The 10,784-nt window shown below is 44.6% G+C and overlaps 1 long non-coding RNA gene across 1 annotated transcript; it reads right to left on the bottom strand.

Annotated features, from left to right (window-relative positions):
* Positions 1-2,120: 2,120 nt before the first annotated feature.
* Positions 2,121-10,784, bottom strand: LOC311596105. Its single transcript, XR_014778711.1, has 3 exons — positions 9,406-10,784; positions 3,181-3,237; positions 2,121-2,359 (listed from the first exon to the last, which is right to left on the bottom strand). It is a non-coding gene; the product is annotated as an uncharacterized lncRNA (long non-coding RNA).

Here is a 10,784-nt window from a genome sequence, read left to right on the forward strand (position 1 = left end):
GTGGATCCACCTGCCTCTGCTTCCCAAGTGCTGAGATTAAAGGCATGCGCCACCACACCCAACTCAGTCTGAGTATTTTGAAACCTTGGGGTTGTACAACAGTCTCTCCGGGGAGACTATTGCTCTGCCTCACACAGGATCTCTCATTCCTTTACCCTGGCGTGTCAGGAAAAAGCAGAGCAAATGCATGTGATCGGTCACTTTGCTTGACCAGGAGCCCAAACAGTTTATGTCCTGATTCCAGTCACGGAGACGTTTCCCACATATCTATTTTAATATAGATATACTAAGAGCATAGACATCCTAACAAAAATAACCCAGTCTTAATAAAGTCCTCAAGCCATTCATGCAGTTATGACTGGTCCCCAGAAATGCTTTTTTAATAAACCCCACTAGTGCTTGGGAAAGATGCTAATAGTAAAAAACGAGAAGAGCATGAGCAAAGATGAAAAAAGAGATAAGGGGACATGAAACATGTTATTAAAAGAAGTGCGTATAAAGATTATGAAAAAAGTAAACTGTGCATCACTTAGTAGTTTGGTGCTGTGCACTAGTAGACAAGGATGTTAAAAGATGGAAAGAGTCAGGCAAAAAAGAAAAATACATTAAAAGAGAGAGAGAGAGAGAGAGAGAGAGAGAGAGAGAGAGAGAGAGAGAGAAAGAGAGAGAGAGAGATGACTTGAAGCCTAGAGAGACAGCTCAATGGATAAGAGCACACTTGTGGTCTTGCAGAGGACTCTACAAAAGCACATGTCGGTTCATAGCTGCCTGTAATTCCAGGCATTCCTGTAACTCCTGTGCCCTCTTTTGGGGTTCACCAGCACCGGGCACACGTGCAGTCCATGCACACACATGCAGGGGGGAAAAAAAACACCCATATGTGCATAAATTATTTTTAAAATCTTTTTTTTTCCAGAAAGGCAATTTATAGCTGCAAGTTCTAAACTCAGATCTTAATTCTCAAACTCACAGTTAGATCTTGTACGTACAATGCTATTCAGTAGTCTCATGATACAGCAGAGGAAATTGAAGATCAACGTCATTGGCAATGAGGGCCACAATGTGAAAAGCCAGTGCTGGAGGGCAGCCTAAAGGAAAACATCTTCACTATTTCTTAAAGGCTGGACGGGTCTAGCTACAGAAAGCGGAAGCATAGACGTATGATTGCAGACATTCTATAGAAACACCCCTTCCATTCTTTCAAAATGAATTTGCTGAACTCTTTCTGCGTGCCAGTACTGTGCTGGGCGCCAAGGATATTGTGAATAAACAGGTGCACTGTCGGCTCACACAGGGCTTAGTGTTACTAGACAGTAGACAAGTCATAAAAAGTAACTGTGGGCCGGGCGTGGTGGCGCAGGCCTTTAATCCCAGCACTAGGGAGGCAGAGGCAGGTGGCTCGCTGTGAGTTCGAGGCCAGCCTGGTCTACAAAGCGAGTCCAGGACAGCCAAGATTATACAGAGAAACCTTGCCTTAAAAAAAAAAAATAATAACTGTGACAGGGGCTTCATTGGGAATAGAATTCAGGTATCTAACCTGAAGTAAACTGCCCTTGGCATGGGGCCAGGGGAGGGATTTTAGGTAGGGACCTCATTGTCACCAACATCTCTCAGAATTCAGCTAAAAAGCAGGGGCTCCTGTAGCCAAGACGGAGGAAGAGCTTGACAAGAAGGTTTCAAGGAGCCGACTTCTTTGCTAGGAGAAGTAACAGAGTCTCTTGGAGGTCTTTCACCCGATTCTAGCACCAAGCAGGGAAAGCGCAACAGGCCTCACCCAAGGAGACTGCCTTTCAGTTGCTATGGTTCCTCCAAGCCATGGGATTACTTTGCTTGCTTTTGAAAGCCAGCTTCCCTTCCCCCCATCCTGCTGTGTTTCACAGGCAGGACTTGGGGCACACAGGGGAGATGTATAGACTCTGCAGACAGACTGCCACTCGCCAGCTCTAAGGATCCAGGCATATGTCCTCTATGACTTCAGGTCCCTCACCTGTAAAGTCCTCCCAACATCAATATTTTCTTTCGCTCTGTTGTTATGGCAAGTAAACTTGATAATACATTCAAAAGCGTCGGGAGCAGTAGCTGGCACAAAGGAAACCTTCAGTAAATTTTTTTGTTACTATTACTGTTTTTAATTGCCAACCACTGGCCTTTTAAGAGTTCTCAAGGAGGATAACGGACCCTTTGGCTTTACTTAGGCCTTTGTTTTCAGTTGTAGAAAGAGTGGAGCCCGGCAACAGCACCGGGATGTTCCCATCTGAAATAATATTTGACATAATACGACAAAGCAAGCAGAACCTGGCTGATCCCTTCTGCAGTCCTCACTCTGAATGCGAGAAGGCCAAGATGCTTCAGTCAGGTCCTATCGTTCACGTTTTATGGAATAGAAAAAAAAAAAAAGCTGCTACTTATAACCAGCCGTGTCAAAACCGGGTCCTGAAGAAGGCAACACCATGGTGGAGCCAACAGGATTCTGGCTGCAATACAGAAAATAGAGATGCACCCAGACGTGATATCTGAGGGAGATGTGGTGTGTGCACCAAATAGCCAGAAGGTTAAAGTCACAATCTCATCTGCATTCATTCAACAAGTATCTGAGTATCAGCTATGTGGCTGTGTGTCAGCCACTCTTTTGGATATTAAGGATAAAGTACAGAAGGCAGGGTAGTGCCTGTCCTGGAGAATGAAAACAATAAACAACAATTCAAGGAACATATAGAATACCAGGAAGCCATGCTAGGATGAGGACAAGAAAAGCAGGTGTTGCATAGCTATTGCGTCCTCTGTGGGGGGAGGGGGGGGTGAGACGCTCATAAGACCCAAAAGGCCAAGGAAACATATAAAGCTAGAGAAACTAAAGAAAAAAAAATTCTAAAATTCCAAAGGCTGCTATCCAAGGTTATATAAGCAGTGTACAGGCATGGGGGAGGTGCCTGAGGCTGCTTTGGGAATGCAGCTTTCCTGAGCTGTCAGCCACACTGGGCATGGATGGCTTTTGATGAGGCAGTTGCCTTCTAGTCACCAAGTTATGCTTGAGTGCCGTCTCTCTCTCTCTCTCTCTCTCTCTCTCTCTCTCTCTCTCTCTCTCTCTCTCTCTGTCATCAGTGCTCTATCAGGAATGGATAACTGAGGAGAAGGGTGGGGGCGGGGTTGAGGTGGGAGAAAGTAATAGGCAAGAGTTACCTCCTTATAGACTGTAAGGGCCAGGGTCTCAGGTAGAGCAGAAGCCGATCACAAAACCTGAGGATAGAGACAACACTGTTAATTAAACAGCTTACAGACCTAGCCAAGGTCAAAAGAAAATGAACACAAATGACCACAACATATGATGATGCCCCTGATTGGGTGAACAGCACACAATCATCTCCTTGGTGGGGCCAAGGGACATGCAGAGTGTAGGGGGGAGGGACAAGTTCATGCATTGGTTTAGCCAGCAATATGCTCAGAGAATTAACCAGGGTTTTGTTTGTTTGTTTGTTTTTGTTTTTGAGACAGGTTTCTTTGTGTAGACTTCCTTGGCTGCCTTGGACTCACTTTCTAGATCAGGCTGGCCCTTTCCCCTCCCCCCAGTCCCTTCCCTCCCTCTCTTTTCTCGCTGCCTGAGGGTCCAGATGTAGAACTCTGCTCTTCTCCAGTACCATGTCTGCCTCTGTGCTGCCATGTTTTCTGCCTCTGAACCTGTAAGCCAGCCCCAATAAAATGTTTTCCTTTATAAGAGTTGCCGTGCTCGTGTGTTTCTTCTTCTTCTTCTTCTTCTTCTTCTTCTTCTTCTTCTTCTTCTTCTTCTTCTTCTTCTTCTTTTTGGTTTTTCAAGACAGGGTCTCTCTGTGTAGCCTAAGTTGGTCTGGCCTCTTTGTAGTCTAGGCTGGCCTCGAACTCACAGAGATCTGCCTACCTCTGCCTCCTGAATGCTAGGATTAAAGGCATGCACCACCCACACCCGGCTTGCTCATGTGCTTCTTCACAGCAGTGGAACACTGTGACTGAGACAAACAGTGTATGTGACTAGTTAGTATATAGTCTTTCTGTGAATGGAAGCATTTAAGAGGCAAGGAAGGCACAGAACTGCCTGAGCAATCAGAAACAGGAACATGTGCAAAGTCCATAGGAAAGACCTAGGAGTCACTAGACCTTTGCAACTGAGTGAAGAATAGCTGGGCAGGAAGAGCTAGAGATAGTAAGGTCTTGGAGGACCAAATGTAAGAGTGTTGGCTTTGACTATTGGTGCAGAGGGAAGCTGCTAGGAACTTTTAAACTGCCATGGTATAGCATGTGTATGTTTCAAATTTATTTATTAATGATAGGGGAATGTCAGGTACCCATGCAGAAATCAGAGAACAACTTTGAAGAGTTAGTTTGCTCCATCCATATTTGTATGGTTTCTGAGGATCAAGCTCAGACAGCCAGGCTTCTATGGCACTTTAACTTTACCCACCGAGCCATCTTGCCAGCTCTCTAAGCTCTCTAGTTAGGCTTTCATGGCTGTCAAGAGACACAATGACCACGGCAACTGTTATAAAGGCAAACATTTAATTGGGTCTGGCCTGCATACAGTTTCAGGGGTTTCATCCATTATCATCATGGTGGGAAGCATGCCAGTGTCCAGGCTGGCATGGTGCTGGAGGAGCTGAGAGTTATACATCTTGATCTGAAATCAGCACAGAGAGACTGTGCCTCATACCGGGCATAGCTTGAGCATATATAAGACCTCAAAGCCTCCAACAAGACCACACCTCCTCCAACAAGGCCACACCTCCTTAATAGTACCACTCCCTATGGGCCAAGCATTCATAAATCTATGTGGGTCATACCTATTCAAACCACCACAACAGCTCACGCTTTTGTTTTAGCATAGCCATCCTGGTTGCTGTGTTGAAGATAGAATATAGGTTCAGAGTGACTGGTAAGATCTTTGTAAATGTAACAGTGGCCTGGAGCAACAGGCTTCAGTAGAGATGGTCATCTATTGTGAAGAGAGAACTGCGAGAGGGTATGGAAGACTGAGGTGGTAGGGGTGTGACTCAATGGTAGAGCACTTGCTTAAGACATGTGAAGCCCTGGGGGAAAAAAACAGCTGCTAAATTAACCTCAACAATAAACAATGGGGGTTGCTAGTAACAGAGATAGTGGAGGTGGTTAAGTAGAAAAGATCTTGAGGTCAGCAATTTAGCTTAGGCTATAATGAATTTGCTTAGGATATAGTAAAATGGGTGAGTCCATTAAACATCCCAGAAAGAAGTGTTGAAAAACTGGATATTAAGTCTGGACTTCAGGTGGGGGAGCTGTAAGGGTTGAAGTCATAGGCTTGAGAGCACTCAGGGAATGTAGAAACAGACTGGAAGCAGTTCAAGGCAGAGACTTAGGAGCTCCTCTAGTATTAATTGGTCAAGATGTAAAGGAAATTAAGAATAGTAGTATAGTATAGGAGTTAAAGCAGGAGAGTAAAACGTGTTTGTGAGTTACGTAAAGAAATTATTCAGGGGGTTGGAGAGGTGGCTCAGTGGTTAAGAGGGCCACCTGCTCTTCCAAAGGTCCTGAGTTCAGATCCCAACAACCACATGGTGACCCACAACCATCTGTAATGTGATCTGATGCCCTTCTCTGGCCTACAGTTGTACATGCAGGTAGAACATTGTATACATAATAATAAATCAGTAAATCTTAAAAAAAAAAGAAAGAAAGAAATTATTCAGGAAGGAGCAAGGGAGCAACTGTGACAAGCTGACCTATGACTGATAGGTGAAGCATACTGGGAACTGGCTACTGGGTTCTGAACTAGAGAGCAGTTTCAGTAGAATTCCAAACTGGTTGAAGATTTAACTCCAGAAAAAGGATTTGGAACAAATTCACTGTAAAGAACAGAAAAGTAGTACTGGAGCTTTAAGGGGCGGTAGATATCAAGGGCTGTTGATTCTCTGGGAGGGGGGGGTTACCTCTGATTCTTACTCTCTCCTCTCTCTCTCTCTCTCTCTCTCTCTCTCTCCCTCGCTCTCTCTCTCACAGTTGTTGTGTCAACATGTATGTTCTCTGTGGTGGCTTGAATAAGAATGGCCCCCATAGGCTCAAATATTTAAACACTTAGTCATAATGGAATGGCTCTATTTGAAAAGCATTAGGTGGCCTTGTTGGAGGAAGTCTGTCAGTGGAGGTGGGCTGTGAGGTTTCAACAGGCCGAGCCCGGCCCAGTGTGTCTCTCTCTTCCTCCTGCCTGTGGACTCGGATGTAAAACTCTCAGCTCAGGCCCAGTGTGTGTCTCTCTCTTCCTCCTGTCTGTGGACCCAGATGTGAAACTCTCAGCTCCTTCTCTAGCACTTTGTCTGCTACTGTCATCTCCACCATGATGATAACGGACCAAACCTCTGGAAACCATAAGCCAGCCCCAGCTAAATGGGTCTGGTTTTGTTCCGTTTTGTTGATAAGAGTTTCCTTTCCGTGGTCACGCTGTCTCTGCTCACTGCTCTGGCACCATACCTACCTGCCTGCTGCCGTGTTCTTTGTCATGACGATGGTAGACTCTACTGTTACTCTCTGCAACTGTGAGCCCAAAATTAAATACTTTCTCTTCTAAGTTGCCTTAGTCATGGTGTCTCTTCACAACAATAAAAAAAAGTAACTAAGGCACTGTACCTATAAGAGGCAACAGTGGACTATCTGACTTACTATTCAGTAGTGAAGACATTCCGGCCACAAATGATGTTGAGCCTCTTCAAGAAAAATATTTAGGATTTCATTTGTTAGATTAGGACTTACATCTGACTTAATAAGGAGAAAAATCTCTTACACCACTTTGTTTTGATTGTAAGAGTATAGACTCAAAAGAGATGACTTTAGACTTGTTTGACAACATATAGAGTATTTGTTGTGTCAGGGAATGGCCTCAGATATTGGCTTTTAGAACTTTAGCAGGGTACTACTCAACATTAAACATAAAACACAACAAATTAAATAGTATGTTTGAAGTCAGATCTTATGGGGGCGGGGGAGGGAAAACAAAGCAAAGGGATTCCAGAAAACCAATGTGAGGGTACATGGAGCATCAAATTGCAATTTTAAGTTGTACTAGAAAAGCCTCAGTAAGAACTTCAGAGAACTGCTCGGTGGAAAGATCTGAAGGATGGGACAGTGTTGGCCTTTTGAGTAATGGAACAGTCCAGAGTGCCAAAAGCAGAATGTAATAGGTGACATGCAGCTTTCTTAAAGATGCTTTGTAAGAATCCAGGAAAGAGATGAAGGTTGGTATGAAGCAGGCTCACTTGTACTAGGGAAGGGTCAGTCTGGGGATATATTTTAAGGTGCCGATGAAGTTTGCTGCTGGAATAGATGTGGAGCAAAGAAGGGCTCTATGTATTGGGCCAACATTTTAACCTCACTGGTTAAGATAGGAAAAGCTGACGCTTTCTGATGGGAACAGTCATTCTGTTTTGAACAGACTGAATTTGAAGTCTCGTAGCCATTGGCTATGGCTTGCGGCTTCTGTGGGGCTTTTGGCTACTGTCTTACTGTTTCTAGACAATTGACCTCGGGCAGCAGACCCAATAGCACTCTGCCTTGTGTCCAGGTGGCACATCTTGAAAGAATTGGACATCCACCCACACAAAATAGAAGTGTGTTTACATTATTGAGGTGGAGGGAGCATGCTGTCAGCATGCCTTTGACTGCATTTTGACCTCTCCTTTCCTCAAACTACTTCCTGAGACTCTGCTCTCTAAGAAAATAGTGTGGAGGCTTTTGCCTCCGGCTCTGCCTCCCAGGAGAACACAAGCTGTGATAACATCTAAGTGGATAGCTAGGTGGGGAAGAAGCCGTTTAAATGAGTCACAGTTTAGGAGAGTGGTTTAGGGAGGGGAAATTTTGAGTGCTGCGAATGTGGACGCTGATAGGCACAATGGTCAATGGAGACCATCATGATACCAGCTGAGAGCACAGAAAAGTGAACAAAAGCCTACAGTGTGAAGACGCTGGTCCCGGGAGAGCAGAGACAACCAGTTCTACTCACTGCTGTCACTCCAGTTTCTAGGAAAGAGCGCAGCACAAAGTTGGTGTTCAATGCATAGATTGAGGTTGAATGAAGTAGATCAGCCTGGCCTTGGGGTTAGATGGGGGGGGGCAGGGGGGGGAATCAAGTTGTAAGGAGTAGTGAACTTAGTGTTTTGTTTTTTGTTTGTCTGGTTGTTTTGTTTTGTTTTTGTTTTTCAAGACAGGATTTCTCTGTGTAGCCTTGGCTGTCCTGGACTCGCTTTGTAGACCAGGCTGGCTTTGAACTCACAGTGATCTGCCTGCCTCTGCCTCCCGAGTGATGGAATTAAAGGTGTGTGCCATCACTGCCCAGCTCATTTGGTTTTTTTGTTTCGTTTTTTGTTTGGTTTTGGTTTTTTGTTTTTGTTTTGTTTTTGTTTTTTGTTTGTTTTTTGTTTATTTGTTTGTTCTTGAGTGGTGAACTTGGATAAGCAGGTTCTAAGAACTTGAACCCCCTATGGATGTGAAAATTGGGTCTAACAGCAGAAGCAAGAGAGGAAAATAACAGAAAACAGAGGGTGTGGTTGGAGAAAAGCTCTCGAGTACACTTTCTACTGGAAGCCTTTTATTATAATCCTCTCATGGGATGTTCCCCTCTCCTTCACCTCTTTGAAGACACTGCATCTTTTACCATGTCGAGTTATATCCACGTGGTCTGCTTTCACCTCTTTCTTCACCCCAATTATGGACCTTATCTTCCAAAAGAGACTGAATTTGAAATATGGATGTGACTTCAAGTCCCAGAAACATGAATTGTGTGTTTGAAAGTTTGACATTCCTGGTATATGTCTAGAGTGTACAGACTGAAGCTAAAGTAGATGTACATTAGGAGGCTGGGTTTCCAATCTAGATTATGCTAAAAAAAAAAAATAGCAAAATACTTTTCATTGAATGAATAAGGCTATGTGGATGCAGAGACCACCAGATAGAAAATAACATGACGTAACTGTTTGAGTCCCATTGGTCTGACAGTGTGATGCAAGTAAAAATGACCAGACAGGCCTGCTGTTAGAATGCACTTTAGAAGAGGCAAATGTGGAAAAAAAAATAAGGCCCGAGTAAAGATCAGTGTAAATAAAAGGAAAAAGTGCACATAAAAGTGCGTTTAAAAGTTTGGCAGGTGTCTTGATTTTCTTTCTATTGCTGTGATAAACATTGCCCCAAACCCAACTTGGAGCAGAAAGAGTTTATTTCAGCTTCCAACTCTTGGGTCATAGGTCAACAATGAGAAGTCAGGAATTTAAGGCAGGAACCGAAGCAGAGGCTGTAGAGGAAACGTTGCTTAATGGCTTGCTCTCCATAGCTCCTCAGGTTGCTTTTCACATACAATCCAGGGCCACCTGACCAGGGGTGGCACTGCCCAGTATGGGCTGCCCCCTCTCCACACCCTACCTGTCATTAATCAAGAAAATGCCCCCACAAAAATAGAGCCATTTTCCCAGTTGAGGTTCCCTCTTTCCAGATGATCCTCTCTTGTGTCAAGCTGGAAAAACAAGCAAACAAACAAACATCACAGAGGATAATGTATGGCATGGATAGAGAATTCTAAGATGTTAGCATCATATATAAAGCCAGAGGAAGAAAAATAGGAGGACGATGACAAACATATTAGACCTAAGGACAAGGGATCCAAATAAAACTTGTAATAGCCAAGACTTTTATGAACTCAGGACCTGTGAAACACTGTGCTTAGTACACCTTACACTTTTCTTTTTACATCATTTTTATAATCACAACACCATTATAAGGTAGGTGCTACTTTATTTTGCAGCAGGGGAAACTGAGCCATAGGAGTAAACAGTTTGCCCCGGCTCATTAGATAAGTGGTGGAATTAGTACAATGAGTCAGATGTTTACCCACCGGCATGTTGCTCGGCTTGTTCTCTTATACAACCTAGGACTCTCTGCCCAGGCGTGGCACCACCCACAGTGGGCTGGACACACCCACATCCATCAGTAATTAAGAGTATGTTCCAAGAGCATGCACACAGAGCCGTCTGATGGAGACAGTTCCTCACCTGAGATTCTCTCTTCCCAGGTATGTCCAGGTTTGTGTCAAGTTGTCAAACATTAACTAACCAGTACACTATCCATAAAGATTTACTTATGTGTGCGCCTGGTGCCCCCGGAAGCCAGAAAAGAGTCAGGAGCGGATGAAGTCCTGAGTGAATGTGTATTGTTGACACCAGCACAGCCATGTCCAAGACACCAAAGCCTCAGACCCGTGGGAATGGGCAAAGCTTTCCCCGTGTTCTAAATGTGGATGTTGACAGGCCGAAGGTTGTTCTTTAGTAAGACCAGTACACACAGGAAGTACCTAGTACAGCTTCCTCGTGCCCATGAGTCCAACCTCAGACTGCTCCCCTACCGGTCTCCTCCTTTGTGCTGTATATAATAAACATGCTGCTTCCCAGTTGGTGGTGCGGCTCCATGTTACATGTGCCTGTCATTTCTTCACTTCCTGCCTTCCCACTCAGGCCAACTGTAAAGCCATGTGGGTGAGGTAGAAGAAGGCATCAGATCCCTGGAACTGGAGTTGTTGCAAGCTGCCACGTGGCGGCTGGAAAGGAACCTGGTTCCTCTGCAAGTGCTCTTAACTGCTGACACATCTTTCTGTCCAGTCAATACCCTTAAAAAAGGAGCCTAAGTGTTCCTGACCTCCTCCTCACACTGTGAGACTGCGAGAAGAAAATGGCCACTTGTACCCCAAATGGACATGTCCAGAGCCTGGCTGTCACTGGTAATCTGCTCTCAGACTTCCAGATTCCAGA

This window comes from Acomys minous, assembly GCF_964271855.1.
Source record: "Acomys minous genome assembly, chromosome: 4".
NCBI classification, from domain to species: domain Eukaryota; kingdom Metazoa; phylum Chordata; class Mammalia; order Rodentia; family Muridae; genus Acomys; species Acomys minous.